Source organism: Macaca fascicularis, chromosome 8 (assembly GCF_037993035.2).
Source record: "Macaca fascicularis isolate 582-1 chromosome 8, T2T-MFA8v1.1".
In the NCBI taxonomy this organism is placed as follows: domain Eukaryota; kingdom Metazoa; phylum Chordata; class Mammalia; order Primates; family Cercopithecidae; genus Macaca; species Macaca fascicularis.
Window position 1 is genome coordinate 119,771,191 of NC_088382.1, and position 18,566 is coordinate 119,789,756.

The 18,566-nt window shown below is 36.4% G+C and overlaps 1 long non-coding RNA gene across 3 annotated transcripts in view; it reads left to right on the forward strand.

Moving 5' to 3' along the window:
* LOC135964805 (uncharacterized) overlaps positions 1 to 18,566 on the forward strand; it is a 568,134-nt gene that overhangs the window by 249,550 nt on the left and 300,018 nt on the right. For 2 of the 3 annotated variants that reach the window (XR_010577459.2, XR_010577458.2), the window contains exon 2: positions 13,759 to 13,811. The exons of the other annotated variant lie outside the window; for it this stretch is intronic. This is a non-coding gene — a long non-coding RNA (uncharacterized lncRNA). The remainder of the gene's footprint in view (positions 1 to 13,758; positions 13,812 to 18,566) is intronic. 3 annotated transcript variants of the gene reach the window in all.

Below are 18,566 nucleotides of genomic sequence, written 5' to 3' on the forward strand. Positions count from 1 at the left end.
GGTGTGTAAACTATGCTTATTGTAACTAGAAAGAGTAAATAATGAACCAATTAAAACTAACAGCTGCAACAACTTTTCAAGACAGTACAAGAAGATATAAAGAGAAAAAACAAAAAAGTTTAAAAGTGGAAGGATGAAGTTGCACTGTAGGTTTTAGTGTTATTTTGTGTGGTTTTTTTAAATGTATATTAGTGTTAATTTGTTACCAGTTTAAAAACATGGGTTACAATATAGTATTTGCAAGCCTCATGGTAACCTCAAATTAAAAACAACAACAACAAAAAACATACAACAGGTACACAAAAAATATAAAGCAAGAAATTAAAACATACCACAGAGAAAAATCACCTTCACTAAAGTGAAGACAGGAAGAAAGGAAAGCAGGAAGAGAAATCCACAAAATAAGCAGAAAAAAATAACAAAAGGGCAAGAGTAAGTACCTACCCATCAATTATAACATTGGATGTAAATGGACTAAATTTTCTAATCAAAAGACATAGAGTGGTTCAATGGATGAAGACACAAGACCCAATTATCTCTTGCCTGCAAGAAACACACTTCACTTATAAAGATACATATAAACTGAAAACAAAAGGATAGAAAAAATATATTTCATGCCAATGGAAATCAAGAAAGAGCAGGAGTAGCTCTACTTATATCAGACAAAATGATTTCAAACCAAATACCATAAGAAGCTGCAAAGAACACCATTACATAATGATAAAGAGGTCAATTTAGCAAGAGGATATAATGATTGTAAATATGTATGCACTCAATCCTGGAGCACCAGATATTAGTATAGAAAGCAAATATTATTAGAACTAAAGAGTGATAGACCCCAATACAATCATAGCTGGTGACTTTACACCCCACTTTCAGCATTGAACAGATATTCCAGACAGATCATCAATGAAGAAATATCAAACTTAATCTGCACAATAGACCAAATAGACTTAATAGGTACTTATAGAACATTTCATCCAATGGCTGCAGAATATACAGTCTTTTCCTCAGTAAGTGGATCATTCTCAACAACAGAACATATGTTAGGTCACAAAGCAAGTTTTAAAGTATTCAAAAAATAAAATATTATCAAGCATCTTCTCTGACCAAAATGGAATAAAGCTAGAAATTAATAACAAGAGGAATTTTTTCAACTATACAGGTACAGGTAATTTAAACCATATGCTCATGAATGACCAGTGGATCAATGAAGAAATTAAGAGGCAAGTTGAAAAATTTCTTAAAACAAATGATAACAGAAAACACAACATATCAAACCTATGGCATTCAGCAAAAGTGGTACTCAGAGGAAAGTTTATAGCTGTAAGTGCCTACATCAAAATTGACAATAATTTCAAATAAATAATCTAATTATGTCTTAACTAGAAAAGTAAGGGCATCCCAACCCAAAATTAGTAGAAGAAATAAATGATAAAGATCAGAGCAGAAATAAATGAAATTGAAATGAAGAAAACAGCACAAAAGATCAATGAAACAAAAAGTTGTTTTTTAAACAGTTAAACAAAATTGACAAACCTTTTGCCAGACCAAGAAATGAAAGGGAGAGAGAGAAGATACAGATTAAATAAAACTGGGGAAAAAAGGAGACATTACAACTGATAATGCAGAAGTTCAAAGGATCACTAGAGGCTACTGTGAGCAACTATATGCCAATAAATTGAAAAACCTAGAAATAGACAAATTCCTAGAAATATATAACCCTACAAGATTCAACCATAAAGAAACATTAAATCTGAATAGACCAATAATAAGTAAAGACAAGTAACAAGTAAAGACAAGTAACAAGACAAGTAACAGCCATAATAAAATGTCTTCCACTAGGCCGGGCGCGGTGGCTCAAGCCTGTAATCCCAGCACTTTGGGAGGCCGAGGCGGGCGGATCACAAGGTCAGGAGATCGAGACCACAGTGAAACCCCGTCTCTACTAAAAATACAAAAAAAAAAAAAAAATTAGCCGGGCGCGGTGGCGGGCGCCTGTAGTCCCAGCTACTCAGGAGGCTGAGGCAGGAGAATGGCGGGAACCCGGGAGGCGGAGCTTGCAGTGAGCCGAGATCGCGCCACTGCACTCCAGCCTGGGCAACAGCGTAAGACTCCGTCTCAAAAAAAAAAAAAAAAAAAAAAAAAATGTCTTCCACTAAAGAAAAGCCTTGGACCCAGTGACTTCACTGATGAATTCTACCAAATATTTAAAGAAAAAATAATGCCAATCCTACTCCAACTATTCTGAAAAATAGTGGAAGATGGAACACTTCCAAACATATTCTATGAGTCCAGTATTCTCATACTAATACCAAAAACACACAAAGACATACCAATTACAAAAAAAAAAAAAAAGCTAACTAACTATATAGGCCAATACCACAGAAGAAAAATGATATAAAAATTTTCAACAAAATACTAGCAAAACAAATTCAACAATACATTAAAAAGATTGTTTATCATCCCCAATTGGGATTTATCTCAGGGATGCAAGGGTATATTAGTATCTGCAAATCAAGTAATGTGATATATCATATCAACAGAATGAGACAAATCATATGATCATTTCCATTAATGCTGGAAAAATGCCTTTGATAAAATTCAATGTACCTTTATAACTAAAATCAAAGAATACTGAGTATTGAAGGAATGTACCTCAACATAGTAAAAGCCGCATACAACCGACACAAAGCTAGTATTTTTTTTTTTTTTTTTAATTTATTTATTATTATTATACTTTAAGTTGTAGGGTACATGTGCATAACGTGCAGGTTTGTTACATATGTATACTTGTGCCATGTTGCTGTGCTGCACCCATCAACTCGTCATTTACATCAGGTATAACTCCCAATGCAATCCCTCCCCCCTCCCCCCTCCCCATGATAGGCCCCGGTGTGTGATGTTCCCCTTCCTGAGTCCGAGTGATCTCATTGTTCAGTTCCCACCTATGAGTGAGAACATGCGGTGTTTGGTTTTCTGTTCTTGTGATAGTTTGCTAAGAATGATGGATTCCAGCTGCATCCAAGTCCCTACAAAGGACTCAAACTCATCCTTTTTGATGGCTGCATAGTATTCCATGGTGTATATGTGCCACATTTTCTTAATCCAATCTGTCACTGATGGACATTTGGGTTGATTCCAAGTCTTTGCTATTGTGAATAGTGCTGCAATAAACATACGTGTGCATGTGTCTTTATAGCAGCATAATTTATAATCCTTTGGGTATATACCCAGTAATGGGATGGCTGGGTCATATGGTACATCTAGTTCTAGATCCTTGAGGAATCGCCATACTGTTTTCCATAATGGTTGAACTAGTTTACAATCCCACCAACAGTGTAAAAGTGTTCCTATTTCTCCACATCCTCTCCAGCACCTGTTGTTTCCTGACTTTTTAATGATTGCCATTCTAACTGGTGTGAGATGGTATCTCATTGTGGTTTTGATTTGCATTTCTCTGATGGCCAGTGATGATGAGCATTTTTTCATGTGTCTGTTGGCTGTATGAATGTCTTCTTTTGAGAAATGTCTGTTCATGTCCTTTGCCCACTTTTTGATGGGGTTGTTTGTTTTTTTCTTGTAAATTTGTTTGAGTTCTTTGTAGGTTCTGGATATTAGCCCTTTGTCAGATGAGTAGATTGCAAAAATGTTCTCCCATTCTGTAGGTTGCCTGTTCACTCTGATGGTAGTGTCTTTTGCTGTGCAGAAGCTCTTTAGTTTAATGAGATCCCATTTGTCAATTTTGGCTTTTGCTGCCGTTGCTTTTGGTGTTTTAGACATGAAATCTTTGCCCATGCCTATGTCCTGAATGGTACTACCTAGGTTTTCCTCTAGGATTTTTATGGTATTAGGTCTAACATTTAAGTCTCTAATCCATCTTGAATTAATTTTCGTATAAGGAGTAAGGAAAGGATCCAGTTTCAGCTTTCTACTTATGGCTAGCCAATTTTCCCAGCACCATTTATTAAATAGGGAATCCTTTCCCCATTTCTTGTTTCTCTCAGGTTTGTCAAAGATCAAATGGCTGTAGATGTGTGGTATTATTTCTGAGGACTCTGTTCTGTTCCATTGGTCTATATCTCTGTTTTGGTACCAATACCATGCTGTTTTGGTTACTGTAGCCTTGTAGTAGAGTTTGAAGTCAGGTAGCGTGATGCCTCCAGCTTTGTTCTTTTGACTTAGGATTGTCTTGGAGATGCGGGCTCTTTTTTGGTTCCATATGAACTTTAAAGCAGTTTTTTCCAATTCTGTGAAGAAACTCATTGGTAGCTTGATGGGGATGGCATTGAATCTATAAATTACCTTGGGCAGTATGGCCATTTTCACAATATTGATTCTTCCTATCCATGAGCATGGTATGTTCTTCCATTTGTTTGTGTCCTCTTTGATTTCACTGAGCAGTGGTTTGTAGTTCTCCTTGAAGAGGTCCTTTACATCCCTTGTAAGTTGGATTCCTAGGTATTTGATTCTCTTTGAAGCAATTGTGAATGGAAGTTCATTCCTGATTTGGCTCTCTGTTTGTCTGTTACTGGTGTATAAGAATGCTTGTGATTTTTGCACATTAATTTTGTATCCTGAGACTTTGCTGAAGTTGCTTATCAGCTTAAGGAGATTTTGGGCTGAGACGATGGGGTTTTCTAAATATACAATCATGTCATCTGCAAAGAGGGACAATTTGACTTCTTCTTTTCCTATCTGAATACCCTTGATTTCTTTCTCTTGCCTGATTGCCCTAGCCAGAACTTCCAACACTATGTTGAATAGGAGTGGTGAGAGAGGGCATCCCTGTCTTGTGCCAGTTTTCAAAGGGAATTTTTCCAGTTTTTGCCCATTCAGTATGATATTGGCTGTGGGTTTGTCATAAATAGCTCTTATTATTTTGAGGTACGTTCCATCAATACCGAATTTATTGAGCGTTTTTAGCATGAAGGGCTGTTGAATTTTGTCAAAAGCCTTTTCTGCATCAATTGAGATAATCATGTGGTTCTTGTCTTTGGTTCTGTTTATATGCTGGATTATGTTTATTGATTTGCGAATGTTGAACCAGCCTTGCATCCCAGGGATGAAGCCCACTTGATCATGGTGGATAAGCTTTTTGATGTGTTGCTGAATCCGGTTTGCCAGTATTTTATTGAGGATTTTTGCATCGATGTTCATCAGGGATATTGGTCTAAAATTCTCTTTTTTTGTTGTGTCTCTGCCAGGCTTTGGTATCAGGATGATGTTGGCCTCATAAAATGAGTTAGGGAGGATTCCCTCTTTTTCTATTGATTGGAATAGTTTCAGAAGGAATGGTACCAACTCCTCTTTGTACCTCTGGTAGAATTCAGCTGTGAATCCATCTGGTCCTGGACTTTTTTTGGTTGGTAGGCTATTAATTGTTGCCTCAATTTCAGAGCCTGCTATTGGTCTATTCAGGGATTCAACTTCTTCCTGGTTTAGTCTTGGAAGAGTGTAAGTGTCCAGGAAATTATCCATTTCTTCTAGATTTTCCAGTTTATTTGCGTAGAGGTGTTTATAGTATTCTCTGATGGTAGTTTGTATTTCTGTGGGGTCGGTGGTGATATCCCCTTTATCATTTTTAATTGCGTCGATTTGATTCTTCTCTCTTTTCTTCTTTATTAGTCTGGCTAGTGGTCTGTCAATTTTGTTGATCTTTTCAAAAAACCAACTCCTGGATTCATTGATTTTTTGGAGGGTTTTTTGTGCCTCTATCTCCTTCAGTTCTGCTCTGATCTTAGTTATTTCTAGCCTTCTGCTAGCTTTCGAATGTGTTTGCTCTTGCTTCTCTAGTTCTTTTAATTGCGATGTTAGAGTGTCAATTTTACATCTTTCCTGCTTTCTCTTGTGGGCATTTAGTGCTATAAATTTCCCTCTACACACTGCTTTAAATGTGTCCCAGAGATTCTGGTATGTTGTATCTTTGTTCTCATTGGTTTCAAAGAACATCTTTATTTCTGCCTTCATTTCGTTATGTACCCAGTAGTCATTCAGGAGCAGGTTGTTCAGTTTCCATGTAGTTGAGCGGTTTTGAGTGAGTTTCTTAGTCCTGAGTTCTAGTTTGATTGCACTGTGGTCTGAGAGACAGTTTGTTATAATTTCTGTTCTTGTACATTTGCTGAGGAGTGCTTTACTTCCAATTACGTGGTCAATTTTGGAGTAAGTATGATGTGGTGCTGAGAAGAATGTATATTCTGTTGATTTGGGGTGGAGAGTTCTATAGATGTCTATTAGGTCTGCTTGCTGCAGAGATGAGTTTAATTCCTGGATATCCTTGTTAACTTTCTGTCTCGTTGATCTGTCTAATGTTGACAGTGGAGTGTTGAAGTCTCCCATTATTATTGTATGGGAGTCTAAGTCTCTTTGTAAGTCTCTAAGGACTTGCTTTATGAATCTGGGTGCTCCTGTATTGGGTGCATATATATTTAGGATAGTTAGCTCTTCCTGTTGAATTGATCCCTTTACCATTATGTAATGGCCTTCTTTGTCTCTTTTGATCTTTGATGGTTTAAAGTCTGTTTTATCAGAGACTAGTATTGCAACCCCCGCTTTTTTTTGTTCTCCATTTGCTTGGTAAATCTTCCTCCATCCCTTTATTTTGAGCCTATGTATGTCTCTGCGTGTGAGATGGGTCTCCTGAATACAGCAGACTGATGGGTCTTGACTCTTTATCCAGTTTGCCAGTCTGTGTCTTTTAATTGGAGCATTTAGTCCATTTACATTTAAGGTTAATATTGTTATGTGTGAACTTGATCCTGCCATTATGATATTAACTGGTTATTTTGCTCATTAGTTGATGCAGTTTCTTCCTAGCCTCAATGGTCTTTACATTTTGGCATGTTTTTGCAATGGCTGGTACCGGTTGTTCCTTTCCATGTTTAGTGCTTCCTTCAGGATCTCTTGTAAGGCAGGCCTAGTGGTGACAAAATCTCTAAGCATTTGCTTATCTGTAAAGGATTTTATTTCTCCTTCACTTATGAAACTTAGTTTGGCTGGATATGAAATTCTGGGATTAAAATTCTTTTCTTTAAGAATGTTGAATATTGGCCCCCACTCTCTTCTGGCTTGTAGAGTTTCTGCTGAGAGATCTGCTGTTAGTCTGATGGGCTTCCCTTTGTGGGTAACCCGACCTTTCTCTCTGGCTGCCCTTAAGATTTTTTCCTTCATTTCAACTTTGGTGAATCTGGCAATTATGTGTCTTGGAGTTGCTCTTCTCGAGGAGTATCTTTGTGGCGTTCTCTGTATTTCCTGGATTTGAATGTTGGCCTGCCCTACTAGGTTGGGGAAGTTCTCCTGGATGATATCCTGAAGAGTGTTTTCCAACTTGGTTCCATTTTCCCCCTCACTTTCAGGCACCCCAATCAGACGTAGATTTGGTCTTTTTACATAATCCCATACTTCTTGCAGGCTTTGTTCATTTCTTTTTCTTCTTTTTTCTTTTGGTTTCTCTTCTCGCTTCATTTCATTCATTTGATCCTCAATCGCTGATACTCTTTCTTCCAGTTGATCGAGTCGGTTACTGAAGCTTGTGCATTTGTCACGTATTTCTCGTGTCATGGTTTTCATCTCTTTCATTTCGTTTAGGACCTTCTCTGCATTAATTACTCTAGCCATCAATTCTTCCACTTTTTTTTCAAGATTTTTAGTTTCTTTGCGCTGGGTACGTAATTCCTCCTTTAGCTCTGAGAAATTTGATGGACTGAAGCCTTCTTCTCTCATCTCATCAAAGTCATTCTCCGTCCAGCTTTGATCCGTTGCTGGCGATGAGCTGCGCTCCTTTGCCGGGGGAGATGCGCTCTTATTTTTGGAATTTCCAGCTTTTCTGCCCTGCTTTTTCCCCATCTTTGTGGTTTTATCTGCCTCTGGTCTTTGATGATGGTGATGTACTGATGGGGTTTTGGTGTAGGTGTCCTTCCTGTTTGATAGTTTTCCTTCTAACAGTCAGGACCCTCAGCTGTAGGTCTGTTGGAGATTGCTTGAGGTCCACTCCAGACCCTGTTTGCCTGGGTATCAGCAGCAGAGGCTGCAGAAGATAGAATATTTCTGAACAGCGAGTGTACCTGTCTGATTCTTGCTTTGGAAGCTTCCTCTCAGGGGTGTACTCCACCCTGTGAGGTGTGGGGTGTCAGACTGCCCCTAGTGGGGGATGTCTCCCAGTTAGGCTACTCAGGGGTCAGGGACCCACTTGAGCAGGGAGTCTGTCCCTTCTCAGATCTCAACCTCCGTGTTGGGAGATCCCCTGCTCTCTTCAAAGCTGTCAGACAGAGTCGTTTGCGTCTGTGCAGAGGTGTCTGTGTGTCTTAGTTTACTGTGCCCTGTCCCCAGAGGTGGAGTCTACAGAGACAGGCAGGTTTCCTTGAGCTGCTGTGAGCTCCACCCAGTTCAGAGCTTCCCAGCAGCTTTGTTTACCTACTTAAGCCTCAGCAATGGCGGGCGCCCCTCCCCCAGCCTCGCTGCTGCCTTGCCGGTAGATCACAGACTGCTGCGCTAGCAACGAGGGAGGCTCCGTGGGTGTGGGACCCTCCCGGCCAGGTGTGGGATATGATCTCCTGGTGTGCCTGTTTCCTAAAGCGCAGTATTGGGGTGGGAGTTACCCGATTTTCCAGGTGTTGTGTGTCTCAGTTCCCCTGGCTAGGAAAAGGGACTCCCTTCCCCCTTGCGCTTCCCAGGTGAGGCGATGCCTCGCCCTGCTTCAGCTCTCGCTGGTCGGGCTGCAGCAGCTGACCAGCTCCGATCGTCCGGCACTCCCCAGTGAGATGAACCCAGTACCTCAGTTGAAAATGCAGAAATCACCGGTCTTCTGTGTCGCTCGCGCTGGGAGTTGGAGACTGGAGCTGCTCCTATTCGGCCATCTTGCTCCGCCTCCAAGTATTAGATCACAAAGCTAGTATTATTCTGAATACAGAAAAACTTAAAATATTTCCTATAAATTCAGGAACAAAATAAGTATGATTACTTTCACCACTGTTGTTCAACATAGTACTGGAAGTCCTAGCTAGAGCAACCAGGCAAGAGAAAGAAATAAAGGGCATCTGAATTGGAAAGCAAAAAGTCAAATTATCCTTATTTGCAGATGATATGATCTTATATTTGGAAAAACCTAAAGGTTCCACCAAAAAACTATTAGAACTAATAAACAAATTCAGTAAAGTTGCAGGATATAACATCAACATACAAAAATCAGTAGCACTTGTATTTGACAACAGAAAACAATCTGAAATAGAAAGCAAGAAAGTTATCCTATTTATAATAGCTACAAATTAAATTAAATACCTAGGAAATAACCAAAAAGTCAAAGATCTCTATAGTGAAAACTATAAAACATTGATGCAAGAAATAGAAGAGGACACAAAAATGGAAAGATATTTCATGTTCATGGATTGGAAGAATCAATATTGTTAAAATGTCCATGCTACCTCAAGCAATCGACAAATTCAATGCAATTCCTGTCAAAATATCAATGACATTCTTCACAGAAATAGAAGATACAATCTTAAAATTTATATTGAACCACTAAAAACCAAGAATAGCCAAAGCTGTCCTGAGCAAAAAGAACAAAACTGGAGGAATCATATTACTAGCCTTTAAATTATAATAAAGAGCTATAGTAACCAAAATGGTATGGTACTGGCATAGAAATAGACACATATGTTAGTGGAACAGAATAGAGAACCTGTAGATAAACCCACACACCTACAGTGAACTCATTTTTGACAAAGGCATTGACAACATACATTGGGGAAAGGAGGGTATGGTCAATAAAGGTTGCTGGGAAAACTGGATATGCATATGCAAAAGAATGAAAGCCGACACCTATCTCTCGCCATACACAAAAATAAAATTATTTTATTTTATTTTATTTATTATATTATATTTATTTATTTATATTATTTATATTATATTATATAAAATTTAATTATTTATATTAAATAATTAAGTCTGTGATCTAAAACTATGAAACTAATAGAAGAAAACATAGGGGAAACTCTCCAGGACATTGGACTAGGCAAAGATTTATTGAGTAATACCCCCTAAACACAGGCAATCAAAGCAAAAAATGAACAAATAGGATCACATTAAGTTGAAAAGCCTTTGCACAGTGTATTAGTCTGTTCTCATTCTACTAATAACGACATACCCAAGACTGGGTAATTTATAAAGGAAAGTGGCTTAATTGATACACAATTCCACATGGCTGCGGAGACCTCACAATTATGGCAGAAAGTAAATGAGGAGCAATGGTACATCTTACACGGCAGCAGGCAATAGAGTGTGTGCAGAAGAACTGCCTTTATAAAACCATCAGATCTCATGAGACTTATTCACTATCATGAGAACAGCACAGAGAAAAACCTGGCCTCATGATTCAATTACTTCACACCGGGTCCCTCTCATGACATGGGATTATGGGAGCTACAATTCAAGATGAGATTTGGGTGGGTACACAGCAAAACCGTATCACAGAGCAAGGGAAATACTCAACAAAGTAAAGAGGCCACCCACAGAATGGGAGGAAATATTTGCCAACTACCCATCTGACAAAGGATTAATAACCAAAATATATAAGGAGCTCAAACAATTATATAGAAAAAAACTAAAAATCTTATAAAACAAATGGGCAAAATATTTGAATAGACATTTCTCAAAGCAAGACATACAAATGACCAGTAGGTATATGAAAAGGTGTTCAACATCCTTGGTCATCAGAAAAACACAGATTAAAACTACAATGAGACACCCTCTTGCCACAGATAGAATGGCTTAAATCTAAAAGTCAGGCAATAACAAATGGTAGCAAGGATGTGGAGAAAAGGGAAACCTCATACACTGTTGGTGGGAATGTTAATTAGTACAACCACTATGGAGAACAGTTTGTAGGTTCCTCAAAATACTAAAAATAGAGCTAAATATGGTCTCACTATACCACTCCTATGTATATACCCAGAGAAAAGGAAATCAGTTTATCAAAGAGCTATCTGCACTCCCATGTTTGTTGCAGCACTATTCACAATAGCAAGGAATTGGAAGCAACCCACGTGTCCATCAACAGATGAATGGACAAAGAAAATGTGGTACCTGTGCACAATGGAGCACAATTTAGCTATAATGAAAAATGATACCTTGTTATTTGCAAAAATTTGGATTAGCTGGAGGTTACTGTAGTGAAATAGGTCAGACACAGAAAGACATATGTCACATGTTCTCACTTATTTCTGGAAGCTAAAAATTAAAATAATTGAACTCATGGAGATAAAGAGTAGAAGGATGGTTACCAGAGGTTGAGAAAGGTAGTAGAGATGGGGGTGGGGAGAAAGCAAGGATGGTTAATGGGTACAAAAGTTAGTTAGAAAGAATGAATAAGACCTACTATTTGCTAGCACAACAGGGAGAATATAGTCAAATATAATTTAATTGTTCATTTAAAAATAACTAAATGAATATAATTGGATTTTTTGTAACCAAAGGATAAGTACCTGAGGTGATGAATACACCTGTTATTGTTATGTGATTATTATGCATTACATGCCTGTATCAAAATATTTTATGTAACCCATAAATATATAAATATATATGTTTTTAATTATTTAAACACACATATATATGTTTTTAATTATTTTTGAGTACCTTCTAGGTACTCACAAATAAATACAAATTTTTAAAAAGAGTATTTTAAAGAAAGATTTAGATCCATGTCTGTGTAACTCAAAACCACTAAATAATAATTTGGGAAGCTATGAAAAGGATAATGTTGAAGTAACTGGCTTAGGTAAAATCACTAAGATGAGAATGTCAAAAAGAGTCTTGTGAAACGATCATAATTCAAGCAAGGGAGAGAGAAGGCATTCATTGGTAATGCATGCTTGCTTGCAAACGGATCCCATTGTCCCCAGCATGGGCGTTCTGCTTGAGTCCAATTATAACATCTCTGACACATTCCTCTCAACATCAGCTCCATCCTTTTCCACTTGTGGTTTCCTCCTGCTGACATGTATTTTTACTCTGGGAACCCATTTAAATTCTCACACCCCTCTCACCCCCACATTGAAAATTTTCCAGAAAACTCACACCACGCACTTGGCTTGACTTTGTTCAGTGTTCTTATGAGGCTGTGATGTAAAGTTAATATAGTTAAGACAGTTCTAGCTTAGACGTATATCAATTTCTAATATTATTGAGCAGTTAGCTTAAGCATTTCATGAAATTGAAGGGGAATATTCAGTGGCATAAATAGTTGAAACTCTTTAAGGACTCCAGGCATTGAATTCCATAAGGGAGCTAGAGAAGAAAAAATTTATATATATATATATATATATATATATATGTGTGTGTGTGTGTGTGTGTATGTGTGCGTGTGTGTAATATGTGTGTATACGTGTATACACTATTCTTAGAATTGTGGGCACATATGTAAACCAAATAATCAAAATCCCCCACCCTGAAAATGATTGCATTCTAATTGGAGAAACATGAAATACAGTAGTATTCCCCTGGTTCTGGACAGCATAAAAACCAAATTTTTGTTTCGGATAAGACATGAAAACAAAGAAAATGTGTGACTACTGGATTGTTATCTGATTTATTTCTTCCCTCTCTTACTTTTACTTACAAACACACATATGTGTGTATGTATTTTCTTCAACACATGCATTAGCTGCTGAATTGGAAAGGAAAGACAGCAATAATTAATAAAGTGCATTTATTTACAAATCTTCAATCACTTTAGGTTATTCTGTGCTACTTAAACTTTGGCAAAGAAAGGTAAATCAATTTTGCCATTCTCAGTTTTCACACCATAGAATTTTATACCTTGATTTGCCAGGTCATACTCTTTGCTAGCTTTACCCTCTTCAGCATGCATACATTGAACATTAGTAAGTTAAGAAATATTTTTCAAAAGTCACTGTTCTCTGATCTTCAGAGCATTATCTCTACAGCTTCTGCAGGTTTTTTTTTTTTCCTTCTGACTCAGCTATTGAAGCCCAACACTAAAAATGTTTGTCTTGAAGGCCTAGGAGAGCAATGCTTCCCTCCGGTATTACTTGATTCTACACTCTGTTTTTCTTGATGTATCTGAAGTGCTCAATGTAACCAGAAAATTTCACATGTTCTACTTTTTTATTTCCTGAAAGCTATGCATTGCCATGCTCAAGGTACTAATCTTCTTGTTTATTTCTTCCATTATATGAAGTACACGCATAACTTTGGGAATATAATTTTCTAATATTTGATTGAATTCAAGTATCTTTTCATCAGGTTTGACTTTCAGATTGTCAAAATGGGCTTCCCATAAGAAGCAGCAATCAGTGCAGGAGGGCTTTTTGTTGTTGTTGCTTTACCTTTTGGTGTAGGCCTAAAAAATAAAATTTGTATGTTTTTATCAAGATAATTTCTGTACTTCAGGAGTGTGTGTGTGTGTGTGTGTGTGTGTGTTTAATATCCATGCAACTTTCTGCATTTGCCTTTGAAATATTTTGATTGTCCCTCTGGTGAAGTAAATGACTATTATTTCACAGTGAGTTGTGATTCTATTTTGACTAAGTGTTTTAAGCCTTCTAACAAATCAAATTTTTTTCTTTTAGTATGATGATATATTTATATTAAGTCACATTTGTACCTGATCCTCTCTGTGATTAAAGTTATGTGTTTTTAGAAGAACCTCTCTGGGTTTGGAAGTATAGTCTATGCCTATGTTCAGAAATTGTATCCCAACATTTCACTCATATTATGTCTTCTTCACACTTACTGTTTTGACAGAGAGAAAATATTCAACTCTGGAAAATGTGATGAAAAATGTACTTGTCCATTCAGTAAGTATTTATCAAGCATTTGCTATGTGCCAAGCACTGTTCTTAGAATTGTGGCTACATGTGTTAACCAAAGAGTCAAAATTCCCTGTTTTGAAAATGCTTGCATTCTAATCGGGATTAGGGAGGATATGAAATGTAATAGTATTCCCCTGGTTCTGGACAGCATAAAAATCAAGTTTGTGGCCAGGCATGGTAGCTCACGCCTGTAATCCCAGCACTTTGGGAGGCTGAGGCAGGCAGATCACCTGAGGTCAGGAGTTCAAGACCAGCCTGCCCAACATGGCAAAACCTCATCTCTACTAAAAATACAAAAAATATTATCCAGTTATGGTGGTGGGTGCAGGATAAAACATGAAAATAAAGAAAAGTTATGACTTGTAGTTGGTTATCTAATTTATCTCCTCCCTCTGCTTTCTTTACCCACACTCCAGAAATATCTCTAACACATTTTGGTACTTTAGATATAGATTTTTTTTTTCATCACTTTAACCTCTAGAACAATGCAATAACAAAGCCTTGAACAGTTTTAGTCCATAAGGTTGGTCTCATTCATGATATAAAACATCTACCTGGTAAGCATGAGAAAGCATGCTTTTACTTGAGAAAGCAAAAACACTTTCAAAATACTGAAAAACAGGCCACAGTTTCCATATGTGCTATCTAATAAAGTATGATCCTTGACCATCCTCTGGGGAGTTTGTTGTTTCCACCCTGTTACTTACAGCTTTGGAAAGCCAAGTGCTTCAGGAAAGGGAAAAGCAGGCAGTATTCTCACAGCACGAATGTAAAAGACCTTGCCCCCAAGCACACAGTATTTGAGTTTTCAAATGATATTTATTAAATTTTAATGAGGTTAGAAATCAGGAGCATTATAAGGTGGGCGCTTGGGTTACTGTGAAATGGACTTTCATTATGCATTTTTTTTCACATTTAGTTACTTAAAAAAATAAGCAATAGAGAAATAAATTTAAATATATGAATACATTGTTTTGTGAGGTGCTAAAATGTACCTAAATGTATTATTTTGCGTGTGATATTCCATAGAAAGTATGTCTTTAACATTCTAATTACACATATTAGAATGTCAATTAGGATATAATTGCCCACGGAGCTAAATTTCATTTGGTTAATGCAAATATTTGACAGTATCATTTTAACATCCTGATTGTTCAAATATATTATTAGAAATACTAGGTTAAAAGTGTTGTAAACATGTACATGGGCTGGAAACCTAAGGATATAGCTAGACTATCAAATACTGAAAAATAAATCTACCTTAATTTATATGACTCTGAAGATTAAATTGGATTAGGCAATGTCTTTATTCATGGCTAGTTCTATGAATATATGTGAAGTCAGGTTATAATCTATTATAGTTTTCTTTGTTCAGAATGTTGAAGGTTAACAGTAGGCTTGAGTAACAGCTATAACTATAGCAAGGTGTAGGGTCTTGCTGTCTATGGAGTTACATTCTAGTTTCTTATAATAGAATCATACTCTTATGTCTAAACTTACCTCACTGAAAGCCTTCTGAGATAGAAATGTGACAAACTCTTTGATCTATTATTCTTGCAGTGCCATATTTAAATGATATTTCCATAGTTTTAAACTCTACGTATCTTAATTTGACATTTTCTTTTATTTCCTGTATAAGATAAATCAATAAATTGTAAATAGGGAAAATGAAGACCAACTGCTTAATTTGGGCTTGTGAGAATAATTCAAAAACTGCATAAATAGGAAAAAAATTGTGTCTCTAGAGAAACTATAACTCTCCTATAATTTCCTATATACGCCAGCAGTGTTACATGTAAAAGGTGTTTAAAAATATTTAATATGTAATAAAAATGAATAGGTTTCATGTGTATATTTTTGTAACAATGTCCCAAACACTATAGTAGAACCTTTTCACATATTTAATCTCAGTGCTGTTTTCAAAAAATCTGTAAATTCTCAAATGAAACAAAGGCTTTTCTATAGACCTCAGAACTCTATCAGAAATTCTGTAATTCTCTGTTTTATGTGCATGTGCTTAACTGAATGATATTTTCTTTATTGATCCATTAGTATAGCAAATAACTGTGTCTCCCAAGAATAAATTACAAAGGGAAGAATTAGGAAATCAAAATTTAAAGCATACAGTAAGTTCTTATTAAATCTGCTGAGTATTTATTTTAGCATTTCTGCCAAGATATAGACGGTCTGGGTTGTGTTTTAAAATACTTGCTATTTGTAGACATTGACATTACAGAAAAGTGACAAAATCAAGTTCACATGTTTTAACTCTGGATAATTACTAAGTAGCGCTTCATTCAGTGTCAACAAGGGCCTATCCTAGACAACGTTTCCAGTTTGTTGTTGTTGTTCTCGTGCAGGACTCCATCAATTTTGATTTTCAAACTTTTCATTTTCCTACTCCAGCTGCTTCTGATAGTTTTCTAGTTCTCAGCTGAAAGTCAATTGATTCCTATGCAAATATTATCTGAAATAACGTAGATGTTACATCTTCTAGACAGGAGTTACAAGAGATAGTTCTTCTATTAATAATCCTTATTTATTGACCACTTAAATAGTAGTCACAGCAACATGTTATATATTTATTATTTCACTTAATTTTTACAGACGTTTTATTTTCATGAGCTATCTATTACTCGCTTTTACTTAAAAGATGAAGAAACATATTTTTTTGAGTTTTTTCTGCATTGATCTTTTTTATTATTATACTTTAAGTTCTGGGATACATGTGCAGAACGTTCAGTTTTGTTACGTAGGTATACATGTGCCATGGTGGTTTGCTGCACCCATCAAGCCCTTATCTACATTAGGTGTTTCTCCTAATCTCCTAATGCTATCCCTCCCTTGACCCCCGCCCCCACTAGCAGGCCCCAGCGTGTGATGTTCCCCTCCCTGTGCCCATATGTTCTCATTGTTCAACTCCCAATTATGAGTGAGAGCGTGTGGTGTTTGGTTTTCTGTTCCTGTGTTAGCTTGCTGAGAATAATGGTTTCCAGCTTTATCTATGTCCCTGTAAAGGACGTGAACTCATTCTTTTTTATAGCTGCATAGTATTTCATGGTGTGTATGTGCCACATTTTCTTTAACCAGTCTAATATTGATGGGCATTTGGTTTGGCTCCAAGTCTTTGCTATTTTGAATAGTGCTGCAATAAACATACATGTGCATGTGTCTTTAGAGTAGAATGATTTATAATCCTTTGGGTATATACCCAGTAATGTGATTGCTGGGTCAAATGGTAGTGTAAATTAGTTCAACCATTGTGGAAGACAGTGTGACAATTCCTCAAGAATCTAGAACTGGAAACTTATATTTTTTTAAAAATGTGAATAACATGCCCATAGACTTGTGTCTTTGGGGTTCTTCATGGCATACCATAGAGATGGCACTTTCCCTTGACTCCTCTCCCTGTACCATAAGATAAACTTAGTTCCAACTTGCATTTGTAAACTTTTATATTTATTCATTCCTCATCACAGTTTTTGTGAGTGAGGTTTAAATTCAGACATTCTTTGACTTTGGTTATTTTCAGGCAGGCCTTAAACTTCTGGCTTCTCTTCAACTAACTTCTAACCGAATTCTATGTCTGCCTCTATATCTTAGAAAGGCTTGCCTACTCTCCATCTGTAGCTGGAAATGGCAGTCTGATGTCTGGATCTTGGAAGCTGGATTAGAAATCTTAATCATCAATTAAACAAGAAAGATGTAGATATAGTTTTCTTTTCTTTTTGCTCATTACCAAAGTAGGGAACAGGTAGATAAACATAACTTCTGTGTTATGATTAGACTTTGTTTTCAAGTCGTAAACATATTTTTTCATAAATCTTCTTAATTCAAGAAACCCAATAGCACATTTTTTCTTTAAAAGGATTATGGGGTTAAGGTAAATTTGAAGTTAGTTTAAATAAATTATCTTTGCTAATTTAATATCAATTCAAAGTCTATTAATGCTCAGGTTAACCAGAGTCAAAGTTAGAAGAAATCCTATTGATATTCTGGCATTTTCATAGTTTTAAGCTCTACTTATGTATTGGCAATTAAAAAAAAAAAACACGTTGGTGTACAGTAGAGTATAAAATGGATTTTAGATAACAATTGATTAAATGTCCTCATCAAATACCAAGAATGTACAATGAGGCATGCCTTAGTTTTAACAATATTTTAATATAAGTTAATTTAAAATTCCTTTACTTTTGTGTAACTCTTTATTTCAATATCCATTTCATAGCTTCTGTTTTGCTCATATGAATTGATCTTCTTCACAGTAAATATCCAATTAGTTAGTAGAAGTTGGAGTTATTATTACACATTATCACTATAATATATGAGTTGTAGAAAATTTCTTCTGTTTAAAGTACTTAAGCTTTCATACTCCTGGTGTGTAATTAAGAAACGTATGGGATAGAGAGAGAGGGAAAAAGAGATGGCAGCCTTTTTCAGTGGTGTCTCATATCTGTACCTTGATATAGGTCAGGTTGAAAGGCATGTCTTCATATTTTTTGGGTTCAGAATGCAAAGGTCGATAGAAATCTCTGTTTAATAATACAAGATGCTCAATTACTTTTTGATTGTTTCCCTTGGACCAATGGAAATAGCTTAGGAATCACATATCAGAGCAAAAGGATATGGTGGTCATGAATAATATCTGATGCATCTTTCTCTACAACATACCTATCCAGAAAAATCAATTATGCCATGCCCATCTTGTCTACTCCACCATCATCTTAGATCTAGTGATGT